Raw genomic sequence first — 15,581 nt, 5'->3', positions numbered from 1 at the left:
GGAGTGTAAGGCATAAATGCAGCCTGTTCGGTCATGTTAGGAAGTTAAAGGAGGCTATATTTTTGTGGTTTAGTGTATAAGTTGCCTATTAAGTAATGTTTAGTCAATGTTGATTTTAGTTGGTTTGTTCCAGTAAAAGTCTTAATGTAAAACCTTGTTGTGTGATCATTTGAGTTAGTCACTGAGAATTAAAAGTTATCAGCCTCTGCAGGGATTGTAACATCACAATAGTGACTACACATCCAAACTACCTAATTGGCTGCAAAATGAAATGGGATGTCATGAGGTGATAAAAAGCATGATATAGAATCAAGATTTTCTTTATTTGAAAAATGAATGATCAGTTTGAAGGAGGATATGATGATAGCTTAGAAGTCACTGTTAATGATGCTTGTTATAAAAACAATGAAACATTTTGAATTAAATTCCTCTATATATTATTTTAATAGATGCATTAGCCCATTCAAAATAAACTCTGATTAAATGGTGCAGTGAGGATTTTGATATGGATGTGTTAAGTGCTTCAGCACTTGCAATGTAGAATCTCATATGGTGGGAGTACATTTTGGGAATGCAGACATAGAGGTCAGTGCTACAGCAAGTTTTTCTCACCGTTGGAGTTCAACTTGTAAGGACCACACTAGTCTACATTTGCTTCTGTGATGCAGAATCCTGCACCAAAATGCTGAATGGCTGCTAGTTAAAATTGGAAACAGTGACCTTTCATTTATGATACCACATGAATTCTCATACAAAAATTCAATATAAGTGGTACACAACATTGTTTTGGTGATATAAAATTGTGGAACATATATAATTCAATAACAGCTCTGGGATTGTGCCAAATATAACCTCTAATATTCTACTCACTGGTCATATGAGCACTCTTAGACTTCAGGGGACAAATAACCCTCACTTTCTGATGGAAAGGGACCCTGAATTTCACAGAGAATCTGAGAAAACCTACTCGTGCAACATTTGTTACTGTACCAGGAAAGGGATCTTTTATGAGCTTTGGACAGAACATTCTTAAAACCAAAAAAAAACCCTGCAAATTCTTGGAATCTGAAACTGAAACAGGAAATAATGGAAACACGTCAGGCAGTATCTGTGGATAGGACCTTTCATCAGAACGGAAATGAAAACAGGAGAAGCTGGTGGAATCTGGGAAAGGTTCACTTACCTCAGAAAAGGATTACAGAAAGCTGGTCAACACTGAGGACTTCGCCTGTCCCTTTAGTACTCTACTGATGAAACGTCTCCATCTAAGTGCCCAACCTAGAGAAATTGCAGTTTAATTGCTATGTACTAGAGAGAAGTTAGCTAAAAGTAAAGCAGTCTTATAGGATGTCAGACTTGGAATGCCCTCCTTTAATAGCTACTTGAAATTCCCCTAGAGATAGTTTGTGTTTTTTTTGGGTTTTGCTTTGAAGTTGTTCTTTAAGTTAATGACTATGGATGTTGGTAATAAAGTATCTGCATTACCATTTAGTCAAGGAGTGCATGCAGCCCTATTGTAAGTGGAATTGTATGGGGAGCTGCTGTTCATCTTGTGCGATAACGAGAGCAGAGTGAGAAATATTTTCTTTCCCTTTTGTCACAATAAGGTTGAAGGCTTTTAATGGGACATTGGCGACCTTTCAGTGGGTTTGCATAGTCAGAAAGAGCCTGCTGTGAAAGCGGCTGTTCCACTGTTGCCAAATAGAATGCTGACAACCGTTTGCGCTGCAGCAAGCCTGTGAGCATGCTAATTTTTTTTTACACACTACTACACTATTAAAGATCCTTTTTTTCTTTAAACGATGCATTCAATGTTGTTAGTGGCATGAATTTACAGGTACACCACTGAACAGGTTTCCAAACACATTCACTAGCGTTGATGCCTAATTGAAAAGGAAAACAAATTGCCATTTGGCAAGGTTTTGCTTAGTTAAATGCTGCTAAGTATTTCAGGCCCCACATTAATTTTGTGGATGAGGTCCTGAACATATGCTGTGAAGACACAAAGCGGGTGAGTTGGGCTGGAACTTATATTTATCTAGCAACTTTAACATAATGACACATTCCAAGGCACTTCGCAGGAGCAATTAGAAAACAAAAAATGACAGCAAACATCATAAGAAGATTGTGGGTCAGATAGCCAAAAGCTTGGTCAAAGATAGTGCCAAAATGGGCGATAGCGAATTACAGTGATGCTGTTTTATACAACAGCCCGATTTTCCTTTTCCGTAGATTCTAAGTGGCAGGGTGTAAAACATGCTGCAGATTTTCCATCGCCATTTTATGAACCCCAACATCTGTCAAATAAATGGTATGGCTTAAAAGATTAATAGAAGAGATGTAGGCCTTGATATTAATTCCTCCATGACAGGTGGAAGAGGGTTGGGAGGGGGGTTATAGAGGTGATGTGGTTTGGGGGTGGGGTAAGTTAATACGGTGATAAGTCTGCAAAACTCATGCACATGGCCACTATCTTTTTACCAGTAGCAAATTGTGGCTGTCCAAAATATCCCAATGTAGAGAGGCAGGCCACATGATTAACATACATAACTCAGGCTCCCACAGTGCATTTAAGAGCCCGATTTAAAATTAACTGCTGCGGCTGCGGGATTCATAGAGGTCAGGAACACCTGACCACCATCACCAACCTGATCATTGGCATTCCCCTCTACTGGTTGCTGCAGACAGCCCCAAGGGATCTCGGTTGCAACATGTTGTCACTGGCTTTCCCTCTTGGTGGTCAGCCAAGTTGTCAGGTTGATCAGCTGCCAGGTCGGAGATGTAAAAGACGATGATCCTAGTGGCAAGGCCACAGCGTTCCTGACTTTGACTGGTTCTTCACCCAGCACTGTGTCCCCACGTCTTGCTCGCTTCCTCAAAAATATTGGGGTTGTAGTGTTTGTACAAATGTAAAGTTAATTCTTTGCGAAGGTATTGTTACCTTTTACCCACTTGCCCATCTTTAAAGCTTCTGCCTTCTCCAAACCAATTCGCAATGCCCTGTGGAGATACAAGCAGACCTATGGCAAGGTTGCCTTATAACTGGCGGCAAGAAAAGAAAAGAGACACCTGCCTCGTGTGACTCTATCTAATATATAGCCCTGGCTCATCCAATACCTTTTCATCATGTCAGAGCACCAAGACTCATACCTAGCACAAAGTAAGATGGTTGTGGCTATTGGAGGTCAATCATCTCAGTTCCAGGAATTCATTGCAGGAGTCCCTCAGGGTAGTGTCCTAGGCCCAACCATCTTCAGCTACTTCATCAATAGCCTTCCTTCCATCATAAGGTCAGAAATGGGGACGTTCGCTGATGATTGCACAATGTTCGGCACCATTCGCGACTCCTCAGATACTGAAGCAGTCCATGTCCAAATGCAGCAAGATCTGGACAATATCCAGGCTTGGGCTGACAAGTGGCAAGTAACATTCATGCCATATAAGTGTCAGGCAATGACCATCTCCAACAAGAGAGAATCTAACCATCGTCCCATGATATTAAATGGCATTATCATCAATGAATCCCCCCACTATCAACTTCCTGGGGTTTACCATTGACCAGAAACTGAACTGGACTAGCTATATAAATACTGTGGCTGCAAGAGCAGGTCAGAGGCTAGGAATCCTACCACCAGTAATTCACCTCCTGACTCCGCAAATCCTGTCCACCATCTACAGTGTGCTGGAATACTCTTCACTTGCCATGATGAATGCAGCTCCAACAACACTCAAGAAGCTTGACACCATAGAGGACAAAGCAACCTGTTTGATTGGCACCACATCCACAAACATTCACTGCATCCACACAGTGGCAGCAGTGTGTACCATCTACAAGATGCACTGCAGGAATTCACCAATGCTCCTTAGACAGTACTTTCCAAATCCATGACTACTACCATCTAGAAGGACAAAAGCAGCAGACGCATGGGAACACCACCACCTGGAAGTTCCCCTCCAAGCCACTCACCATCTGGACTTGGAAATAAGTCGCCATCCTTCACTGTCACTGGGTCAAAATCCTGTAACTCCCTACCTAACAGCACTGTGTGTGTACCTACACTACATGCACTGCAGCAGCTCAAGAAGGCAGCTCACCACCACCTTTTCAAGGGCAATTAGGGATGGGCAATAAATGCTGGCCTAGCCAGTGAAGCCCACATCCCATGAATGAATAAAAAAAGCTTACATCTAGCACCAGAAGGATGCCAGTCCTTGCTTATTATAACAAGAGCTGTTTAATAACTGGCTTGCTGCAGACACATCATCTCAGCTGCTTTCTTCCAATTGTAGGCCAGGAATGTTGTTCTCCAGCAGGCTGCTTTCATACTGCAAAGAGTTTGAACTCCTCCTTTCAAGTATAAGTTAACAGTTACTTTAAAAAAACATCATACTTACTGGGGAAGGGTTTGATTTTTATTGAAATTTTTTGCAAACCCACAAAATCTTACTTTAACATACTTTAACATGGCCTCATCCCTGTTGATCTTGTCAGAATTGATTATAAAGTAAGAATGGTTCATTTTGGATACAAGGACATTAGCAGCAGATACTTACAATAAGATGTGTATCAATTTTAATTCAGCATAGGTTGAAAATAAAGATAATGAGGTCTTTAAATTATTCTTCCTTTTTTAAATTACTGTGTGCAACAATTAAATATACAGAGGAGGGCTTAATATCATTTCCTGTGGGTGTGACTCCTCTCACCTGGTGACTTATTTCCAGGCATGAATCTAGAATGCGATGTGGAAGATGAACCTGGAGTACATCTGTTTCTTGAAATCTATCCGACATTCCCTAAGGGGTTTGGTGTTGGGACATACAGTGATGCAAATGGTGCTGATGGTGCAGTATCCTTCCTTCTGATGAGCTGGTATGTTGACAGTAGTTGAGCAGTGTCCCTGCTATGCAAAATGTTCTGACAGATCTGGCACAGTAACTGTTGGATGAGCAACAACGTCTTTGCGAAACAACGTAAATAAAAGACAGTACTGTGAAGCAAGGCCAGTTTAACTGAGTAAACAGCTGACTCTTTCTGTAAAATGAGTGAAGCCGGATCAAACCCACTGTTTTCCAGCTGCACTCATTGGCTGGAATTTTGCGCCACCCTGGGAGGGGCCTGGCAGGCGGGCTGGCCCAGTGGCAGAGGAGATATCGGGTAGCCGCCGCCCCCCCCCGCCTCCCCCAAGGCCATTTGAGGCCCTTAAGTGGCCAATTAATGTTCACTTTAAGGCCTCTACCTGATGCCGCTGTTATTTTACCAGTGGTACAGGTGCCCACACCATGTGACATGGCTGCCACTAACTTGAGCCACTTAACAGCCAGGTGACGGTAAAATCAGGTTGTGGTTTCCCACCTGACGGAGATAGGTTCGCCCCTACTATTCAGTCGAAGGGCGGGGCCAATGCCTCCACAAAATATTCTGGCCATTCTGTATTTTCTCTTACCTTTTTCTCAGCAATCTTCCTACTCTCCCAAAGGCATCAGCTTCTTTGCTTCCATGGCTACGGGGGATCCTTCAGTGCTATGTCCAAATGGACATTCCTCACCTATGGGTAAATATATTAATTGACTATGAGGGAGCAAATGGGTTGAAGGGGTCTTTATAGCAGATGAGTCTAATCTCTATGAAGCATCTATAAACTCCTTACAAGGGAGGTACAAGACAGGTTGTGGTTTCATACCAGGGCCACAGAATTAATTGCTTTCCCTTAATTTTTGTATGGTTTTCAACCTGCTGCTTCATGTGCCCTATTTGACAAAAGATGAAAAGTACAGGAGTATGTGGCCAATCTTTGAAACTTGTCCAGGATGTGTACTTCAACTCACACAACGCTTAACTATGGCAGATCAGCCAGAATGTTTGAATATGGGAAAGAGAGACTGACTCACCAACCTTTTTTTTATCAAAAGACGAGTGAGGGAAAGTTATCTGCTGTCATGAATTCTATTCATTATCTTCATCAATTATGTATTGGCATCATAAGGGACAGCCTTGGAAAATCTGTTTCAGTTTTTTCTGGAAATTCAGTATTGACATTGTATTCCTGGCAGACTTACCTGGGGAGTGTGGTCTACTCACCATCCTGAAAATGTGCTTACCAGCGAGATAGGGTGAGATAACCTTCACGTACGATATTATGTATTGCATAGCTAGAGGGAACATCAATAATATTGATTGAAAAATACAAGGGCACCTGATTGATGCTGATGTACCCTGGAAATTCAGTACAGGGCAAAGGCTGAGACAACACAGTGCAAATTCAGCTCCGTGTTAACATCAGTGGACAAAAATCTCGAGTACGAGCCTAGGCTTATGCATAACTATAATCAAGCTATTGTGAAATGCGTCATTTTGTGATATGTTTTAGTCAGTTCAATTCTTGTCTTTGAGAGTAGAAGTTTCAGCTGGTGTGGAAAAAAAAATGGCAGGTGAGAAACATTTTCAAGAAGCATTTTGAGCTTTGAGGTTACGCAGTCACAGTGAAGGCTTTGCATGCTCTGTGCCATGCATCCCACCTGAGGGAGCAGGTTGATGATATGTTCTTAAGTCTAAGCTATAGTCAGTCTGGACTCACCTAATTTCCATCCCTTCTTTTGGATTAGCAGCCGTGCTGCCCATGATTGTTCCTTGCGTGGATCTGGGGTTCAGGTTCTTAGGAATTGTAAGAGTTGGTCTTTGCTGAACTGCTCTGTAACATAGTGTGTTGTCAGCAAGTGCTTTTCATTCCCATCCTATTATAACATTGATAAGTTATGTTGAAGGGCCGTTACTGTTTGAAGTTGTACTGGACTCTTCTGTTCACACTGCAATGTGCATTCTATAACACCAGTAGCAACTGAGACACAATTGTGATAAATTGAACATGTATCATTTAAATTCTGATCACAACTTTAATTTTCTGGTCACAGGCCTTTCCCATTGTCAGTTCAGCCCAGTGATGCAAGAACTGTGCTGCTGATGTGTAGAGAGGCCAAGTCTCAGAAAGAAAATGGCCAGGATTAAAGGCGGAGATGATAGCCGTGAACAGTGTCCTGCAAAAGGGAGATGAGCCCGCCTCCATGGCCCCAAGAAACCATGATGCAATTCTGCATGGTCAAGGCAATTAGTTGTCAGCTGCGCTCCTTCCCCCTCACCACCTACCACCTGCGTTGTATGATATTCTGCCTCCGAGAGCTGCTGGCTAATCAAAGGGCTTTCAGCTCATCAGGTTCAGCAGCATCACAGGAAACGGTGGCCACTGATGGACGCTGGAGTACAGGTAAATGGGGTGAGCTCGCCAGGGCAGACCCCAGTGGGGCTGGGAAACGGGTGCAGTGATTGGGAGGCCAGGCAAGCAAGCATGGGAAGACATTTCTGCTGTGGGGAGGTGTAGTATTTGGGTGAAAGGGTTAATGTGTGGGACTGGAGAAACAGTACCACCCACATGATAATGTAAGAGAGAGTTACATGACTAAGTGTCTAGAAGGAGCAAGCTCATGGCTTAGCCTGGGTAATACCTGCAGTCTTGTATATCTGTAAGTAGTTATGTTCATACAATGAACCAGTTATTGTTCAGGCATATCTATGAGCCAAACTTTACACCCCTTCCCATGGGCAGGGTTTTCTGGTCCTGCCAAAGTTAATGGAATTTTGAACGGCTCGCTGCATTTTCCGGCCCCGCCCCTGCCCCCACCCCCGTATGATTCTGCCCCATGTCTCTGCAACCATTTCTTAGCCCGTCACAACCAACATACAACAGGAGAAGCCTTCTGTGGGGAATGGGGTGCCCAAACAGAAGGGAGTTCCTCCCCACCCCACCCCTTGCTTGCCACATGGTGTGGACCCCATCCCCACTGCTGGTAAAATACCAGCAGTGTGGGAGGTGGGAGAGGCCCTTAAGGGGCCATGAATTGGCCACTGAAGTGCCTAAACTGAACCAAAGCTGGGCAGGCCACATGACACCTACTTAACTGCTAGTGAAATACCGGGGTGAGGGGGAGGAAAATTCTGGGTAATGATTCTCACCAACATCGAGTACCTTCGAACAGGACTGAAGCTCTCAGAGAAACTCAGCAAACCTAAGTTGATTATTGACACTTCTGGCAGCATTAACATTGCTGTTCCAATATCTTTGGCACTGATTGTGACCCTTCCTACACCTTCTTAAAGACTGCAGCAGGGATTGCATACAGTAACCACAAAACAAAACTAAAAGCTTATAAATTGAGAAAATTATACGGTTCTGTAATATTTAGAATAAGAATTCTTCAAGAAATTATTATGCAGGTGTCATATAGTGAAAAATTGATTTGTATGACTACGTGGTTAATGGGATGCCAGGTTGGCAGTTTATTGCTTGTTATAACGTTCAAAGCAATATTTATAGAATGGGAACTTCCATTCTACAATGTGCTGTGAACAGCTCTTCAGCTATAATTGTACCCATAAGATATGTATGATGGAGCAATAATTCTAACCTGTGCATTGACATCCCAGTGATAGCCTTAACAGAATTGAACTACCTTCGCAATAGGTGATAAGAGGCAAATAGCTGAAATCCGGATTAATCTTAGCTGAACGAACGCTGCCTTTTTACCTTTTCCAGATGGGGAAGCAACACTGAGGGTCACATTTTTGCCCAACCCTTGTTGTCCTTGGAAGGAGATGAGCCATCTTTGTGACAACAATTGTTCCTTGATAATGAATGTATAACTGAATAGATTGCTAGGCCATTTCGCAGGCATGAGGAGTAGGCCACATAGTGCAGAATTAATGCCAAGTGTAGACCAGACCAGGTAAGAATGCCAGTTTCCATTTTTTTGAAGGCTGTTAATAAACCAGTTGGGTTTTTACAACAAACCAGCATCTTTCAAGGTCATTTATTTCTGGTGCTAGCCTATAAATTAAGAGACCTAATCAATGCAAATTCAGATCCTGCAATGGGAGGAGTTAAACTCATGACCTCTGGATTGCTAGTGTATAACTATAACCACCACACTACCATCCTCTCATCAAAAGGTTCACTTGTAGACGTGTTCAGTTTTACTCTCATGGTTGGGTGAATTCTTCTGTTTGCTATTGGTAGAAGAATGTTTTTACAGTTTTGCTCAAATAATGAGCAGATCACCTCCAGTCTCCCATAAGAAATTTGAGAAATAGGAAGAGAAAGATCAGGAGAGAGTAAAAGATCAGGAGACAGGAAAGTTCAGAGAAAGGAAAGTCACTCACATAAAGTTAATGTGAAAACATAAATTCCTCTGCACCTGTTGAAGTCATTTGTTTTGCAGTATGGGAATAGAAAATCCGAGAAAATTGATTTACCACGGCCCCAGTTGTCCAACACACCATCGAGGAGTTCTTCAGGAGAGTTACTAAAATTTTAAAAGTGGTAATTTGTGCATGCAAATTTTTAAACTATTTCAGCTTAGAATTGCCAAAAAAAAAAATCCACCTGTAAAATTCAAAATGTTGTTCTTGCAAACTTGAGTTTTTGAGTATTTTTAAGTTGAGAAGCACAAGAATGAAATAAGGCCGTTTTAGTGATGGGATCAACATTGGCAAAATATTTACATGCATTGGTTCAAATGTGATTTTTCTGGAGTGAATTGGTGCCAACGCACTAAAGAAGCCTAGGAGATTGCTGATTCTTTTCTCACGTGAGATTCTTTGTTCCACAGCTTCACTTTTTCACAAATTTCTCTCTGACATGTTTGTTTTCCGTTTTCTCTCCTCATCTTCCAAAACCGCCAGTTATTTTATTTGTATAGCCATCAGCAACTGTCTCGTATCTTTATGAAGTTGCCATTTTCATGTGTCACCTGGATAGCGCTTGTTGGCAGACTACTCAAGCAAAGCGGGATCATAATTCAGTTCATCCCCATTCCCACATGCACTTTTGCAGCAGTGGATTTGCAGGGTGGTCAGTCAAGATAGTAATCAGATCAGGAAACTTTGTGTGGGGGTGGGAATAGATCTTGAGTACTTTTGGAAAGTGGTTAATGAGCAGTGAAACAGTGCAGCTTTCAGTCTGGTGAGTTACAGTTTAGAATATGTGAAGGACAAACCTGTTTGGTGGCAAGAAAACCTGGTCTAACCTGGCAAAACAAGAGCATCAGTAAAGTGAACAGAAGCCAGTAAGCCCTTTTCTAAATCTCCCTCTTGTAATACAGGCCAGGTTTTGCTGTTGCAATTGTTAAAAAGGATTACTGGGTGCAGCACAGGGAGAAACATCGGCCAGAGAGAAGTGCACACCTTTACTGGAGTCAGTCTGATTTTCTGTCCATTAATTCTTGCAGGAGTGTGATTGTCCTCCCTGTGTCGATTCTTCACTATAAGTGAATTCACCCGCACTCCCCACCCACCCCCCACACACACACACACACACACACACACCACCCCCCGCAACCCACCCAATCTACTGTTTGTACATATTCATAAGTACATACTTATTAGCCCCATTATGTATGAAGCAGTTGAGGGGGAGCTCAGCAGCATGGGGAAAGCCTGGCAATGCTGAAAATAAGCAGCATTTAACAGCAGGACCTCATTATAATTTTGCTCTTCCGTTTCCTGCATGGCAGCCAAACAAATAGACAGGCTGGGTGGAAAAAAGCAGCGCCACAGGGCTGCAATCAGGGACCACTGGGCCATCCTAACAACCCCCTCCCCTCCCTCCACACTGGCAGTCGGGAGGCCGGGATCCTGCAGACCAGTGTTTGGGGAAGGGGAGGATTCAGCCATGATCGTGTGCTGAAAATGCCAGGGTCAGCAGAGGAGAGGCCGAAAGCTTCCTTGAGGGACTGGGGAAGCATTCCTGCTCCTCCTGACCCACAGGGAGTGCTACAAAAAGTACTAGCATTTTGCTGCCAGGCTCCCCAAGCTCTGGGAAACCTGTCTGGCGACTGAAAATTTAAATCGGGCTCCCAATTGTACTGTGGGAGCCTGATTTAAATATGATAATGAAGTTTCCTGCCTCTTCAAGATGGACTACTTGCACAGCATACGACTATGGCAGCAAAAATATATGCACCAGGCTGGGGTTACTTGGTACATTTCTGAAGGATTAACCCACCCCTCCCCGCCATTTATGGTGAGTTCAATATCGAGACTATTGTGTGGAAAATTGCGTGTTAAATCAATATAAAAGCAAGAATAGAGCAAGTGCTAGAGAGTTACTGGAGCAGGTAAAGTGTTAAAATACATGTGACAATGTTGAGATCATTTTTCAGCTATGAATGAAAAAGCCATTGTATTTGAAATGGCAATTATCTTTCCTATTAAAAATAATTCATCTGACTGGAATTTGTCTGGTTTCCTGTAATTTTGTGACCAAGCAAAATGATGACAGAGAAATGTGTGTTTTTTTTTGTACTCTTGAGATTTGAAATGTGTTGCCCCAATCTGTACAACTTTCCGTCCTGCGCTTCATAGCTTGTGGAGGATAAACATCATTGATTATTTGATGGTAACAGAAATTAGGGACCTCTAGGAAATCAAGTGCTTACAACGTGCATTGATAGATTGCCTTTAACATCAATAAACATCCCGAGTAATTCGCAGAGGCCTAATCAAAAAATAAATGGATGCTGAGCCACATTTGGAGGAGTGAGCAAAGCTTGGTCAAAGAAGTGGATTTTTAATGAGGGTCTTAAAGGCGGAGTGAGAGGTAGAGAGGTTTCTGGAGGCAGAGGGACCTAGGTGGTTGAAAATGTAACTACCAATGGTGGAATGGTGGGATGTGGTGATGTAGAAGAGGCATCGGATATTGCATTCAGTTTTAGGTGCCTCTGTTGGCAAAGATGTACTCACCTAACATTGGTTCAGCAGAAGTGTACTTGGGATGAGGGACTAGGGGCGGAATTTTACGCCCCCATTGTGAAAGGGCAGGGCCATAAAATGCAGCGGCCCGTTCAAAAGTCCATTGACTTTGGTGAGACCTTAAAATCCCGCCACCATAAAATTCCACCCTAAATGTCGAAGAGAAACTGGGTAAAATGGGACAATATTCCCTAGAGAAGAGGAGGTTAAGACATTGGGCAGGATTTTTACCTCGTTGGGTGGGCCCGGGAGCGGCCGCGAAACCAACCTCTGCCCGCAATCGGGCCCCGACCGTCATTTCACGCTGGCTGGCTGACCGTTAATTTGGGTGCTGCAACGCTCAACGCTACCTGGGTGGCTGGGAGGAGGCGGGCGAGCGTGGAAGTCAGCGCATGCGCGCAGGTGCGCTCACTGAAAGCTCCCTGAAGGCACAGAGCAGCCTCAGGGAGCTGAAGATCTTTAACATTAAAAATAAACAATTGAAAAATAAGGAAAACGTGTCCCCTCATGTGACTCTGTCACATGAGCAGGGACATGTTAAAAATGAGCTTTAACAGTTTTTATTTCTTTTTTAATTGCCAGTCGAAATCTCAACCGTGGCCGTGGATGAGGGTTCGCAAAAAGTGCAAAGGTCGCTCGGCCTATTCGCCCGCCCACCAACTGAATGGTTGGATGGGCAGCAAAAAATTCAATTTAATTCATTGATTAAATGCCTTAATAGACCTCTTAATTGTCGGTAGGTGCACACGAGAGGCGGCAGTGTGCCTGCCGAGCAAAATACCACAAGAGTGCGCGATGACATCGGGACGCTTGCCTGACATCATCGTGCACTATTTCTCACCCGTTTGGGTCGGGCGCAAACCTGCCTAATGAGGGAAACATTCTGCCCATTATGCTATTGAGTTACTTAAAATAGCAGTGAATTAGCAGTGTAGAGAGGAAATAACTCTTCTCTTTAATATATAGAAATAATATAGAAACGGAAACATTAATCTTAATTTGAAAATTGTAGTTTAGCCAATTGAAAGCGAATCCAAGAATAGCTTCTTCACATCAAAGATTATGAAATTGTGGAAAGTGCTGCCAAAATTGTGATAGCCATGAAGTCAGGTTTGATGTTTAAATGTAGAGAGATACTTTGGGAAAATAAGGGCATTTAGCAGAGAAAGCACAGACTTTGATTTCACAAAATGAGCAGTAATAGCTAAGAAGAAACGGCAGGCAATACTCTGGGTCAAATTGGCCTGTCCTTTTGTGCTGTAATTTCCCCATCCTTTTCTGTCTCATTGCTTGTGCTCATTTGTGTTAGAGATGCCACAATCTCCTGATCAAATTATCCTCAGCTTGAGTTCCACTTCCGTTTGTCGCTTTTACCTCCTCTGTAGCTGCTTGGCAGTAGAGGAAGAAAGGATTATGTAGTGCTCCTTACCACCTTGGGACGCCCCAAAGTGCTTTACAGCCAATGAAGTATTTTTGAAGTGTAGTCGCTGTTGTAGTTAATGAGCTGGTGATCTGAGCTGAACTGACTGGGCGCTTCATGTTGATGGGAAGGAAGGGGTCTCGCCCTGATGAAAGTGTTAGTCAGTCAGTGAGGGACATTGATGTCATTCAGGACTTGTATTGCCCTGCTTTCCCAGCAGGAAGAAGGATACAAGGTTGCAGCAGCTCCTATAAATAAATAATAAGAAAAGGTGGCAAATTGGGAACAAGAAAGGAAAACCTCACATGACTGATAACATTTACTCATTAGTTCTATTCACACTGAAAAGAGTGCAGCAGGAAGCTTGCAGTGTAACCCCTACTGAGCTCCTGACTCTGGAAGCTACATTCAATTACAGTCAGTCAGCTCATATCTGGAGACTACTCTGCAAGATAGAAGCTTGGGATACATGGCTGCTTTCCTCTCCTCAGAATTAATTCTTAGCCATCTGGGGTCATATTAACCAGTTGATGGCTTTGATGCTCACCGACTGGATGCTTGAATTCACCCGTCAGATTCAAATGAGAGCCATGCCCCCAAACTCACCTGCTGTGAACGCCGATACCAGCCACACGCCACCTCCCACTCTTCTCCCTCCCCATCTCCCTGCCAATATTGGGACCCTTGGCAATTTGTTGGCCAACATATTACTCCTTTGACAGACTCACTACTTACTGTGGTTTTCAGTGGAGCCGCAGCAGTTTGAAATGCAGCATCTCAATATAATGCCTTTGATGCAGATGTCGGTACAAATTTGGCATGGAAGCTGTAGCATAACAAGAACATTAATGTTCCCAAAGTAAAGAGTCATTGACACCGCATGGCATATAGCGATGCTGCTCAACAACGTGAAAACCTAATTTAAAAGCAGTATTTTGACTTTGCGCTGTAGTATATAATGGGTTACCACGAATCCACAGCCTGTTTTATTCTTCTCCATTTTAACTTTCAGTGGATGTAAAACAGGATGCCAATTATCACTCCTGTTACACCAGTAAACAAAGTAAAAATCTAACCCAATAAGTGTACGGATGTGACTGTGAGTCTGTGGTGTGGGCGTGGGAAGCTGCAGCTTTTGACCACGTCAACACGATATTCAGGCTGCTTTAAATAGACACAATTATACTGAAGACCCTCTGATGACACAGTTGACAAATGGACTGGCAAAGCAAGTCAGCCTAGGTTTCTGCTCCTCATGCTGCTGCTGGAAACTGTGTGTGTGGATGTCAGTGTGGACAGAGTTGGACTTGGCACTGATCCTCCACCCTCCAATAACTGTAGACCATACTAACACATACATTAAGTTCACACATATCAAATCGACTCATCAATGCTAGTGCCAGTAATAGTGATCATGAAACAATCGGATTGTTATAAAAACCTATCTTGTTCAATAATTGCCTTTAGGAAAAGAAATCTGCCATCTTTTCTCCATCTGGCCTACATGTGACTCCAGACCCAGAACAGCTAATTCTTAACTGCCCTCTGAAACGATCTAGCAAGCCATTTCCCAAGGGCAACTTATGGGTGGGCAATAAATGCTGGTCTTGCCAGCAATGTCCACATCCTTTAAATGAATAAAAAATGTGTAAAATCTTCCATGAACCAGCACAATTGTTCAGTGTAACAGAACATAATTGTTATTTCATTTTCTTTTCGCATTAAAAAATCTTCATTATTTATGAGTGTCAATATGGCACAGTTCTGTTAGTTAAAGCTGAAAATGGGGTTACCACAAAAAATAAGCACTTTTAATAAGTGTGCCTAGTCGCTGAAAATGAGTTAAAAATATATACTCAACCATTTACTGGATTAATTGGTGTGCATTGGTCTGTTCCTTAGCAAATTAAATATCAAAATGTAAAAATACTTAAAATGTGCTGACTGGTGCCTGTGCCAATGTGAAGAGCCTTCTGGAATGACTGCAAATGGGTGCATTGGCATAAACTGACCATGCTCATTAATTCGGCCTGGGGGCCGGAAGAATGCTGTGAGTGAGGCCAGCTTCCAGCCCAGTGCATTTTTAAACCACCATTAAAGATCACAGAAACTCGATTCTAAAACTCTGTGATCTTTGTTACTGGTTTGGACAATTTCAGCCAGATTGTGCTGATTAAAAACTGCTGAAAAGTAGTGGAAACTCTACTCCTTTGGATGTAGCATAAGGAGAATATATCTCACAAACTGTTATACAAATTTCAGATTTTAGACAAAGTGATGAATGCAATGAGCTACCAAGCCCATTGATTTGTCTAACTATGCTGTAACTGCCTTTTAGCCATACTTATCCAGTACTGCATG

The 15,581-nt window shown here is 42.8% G+C and overlaps 1 protein-coding gene across 2 annotated transcripts in view; it reads left to right on the top strand.

Moving 5' to 3' along the window:
- Positions 1–15,581, top strand: part of LOC121277404 (protein WWC2-like) — a 251,113-nt gene that overhangs the window by 64,631 nt on the left and 170,901 nt on the right. The window lies entirely within an intron of this gene.

This window comes from Carcharodon carcharias, chromosome 4 (genome assembly GCF_017639515.1).
Source record: "Carcharodon carcharias isolate sCarCar2 chromosome 4, sCarCar2.pri, whole genome shotgun sequence".
In the NCBI taxonomy this organism is placed as follows: domain Eukaryota; kingdom Metazoa; phylum Chordata; class Chondrichthyes; order Lamniformes; family Lamnidae; genus Carcharodon; species Carcharodon carcharias.
The sequence above is the reverse complement of the archived record's forward strand: the minus strand, read 5'-3'. Positions and strand labels throughout refer to the sequence as shown.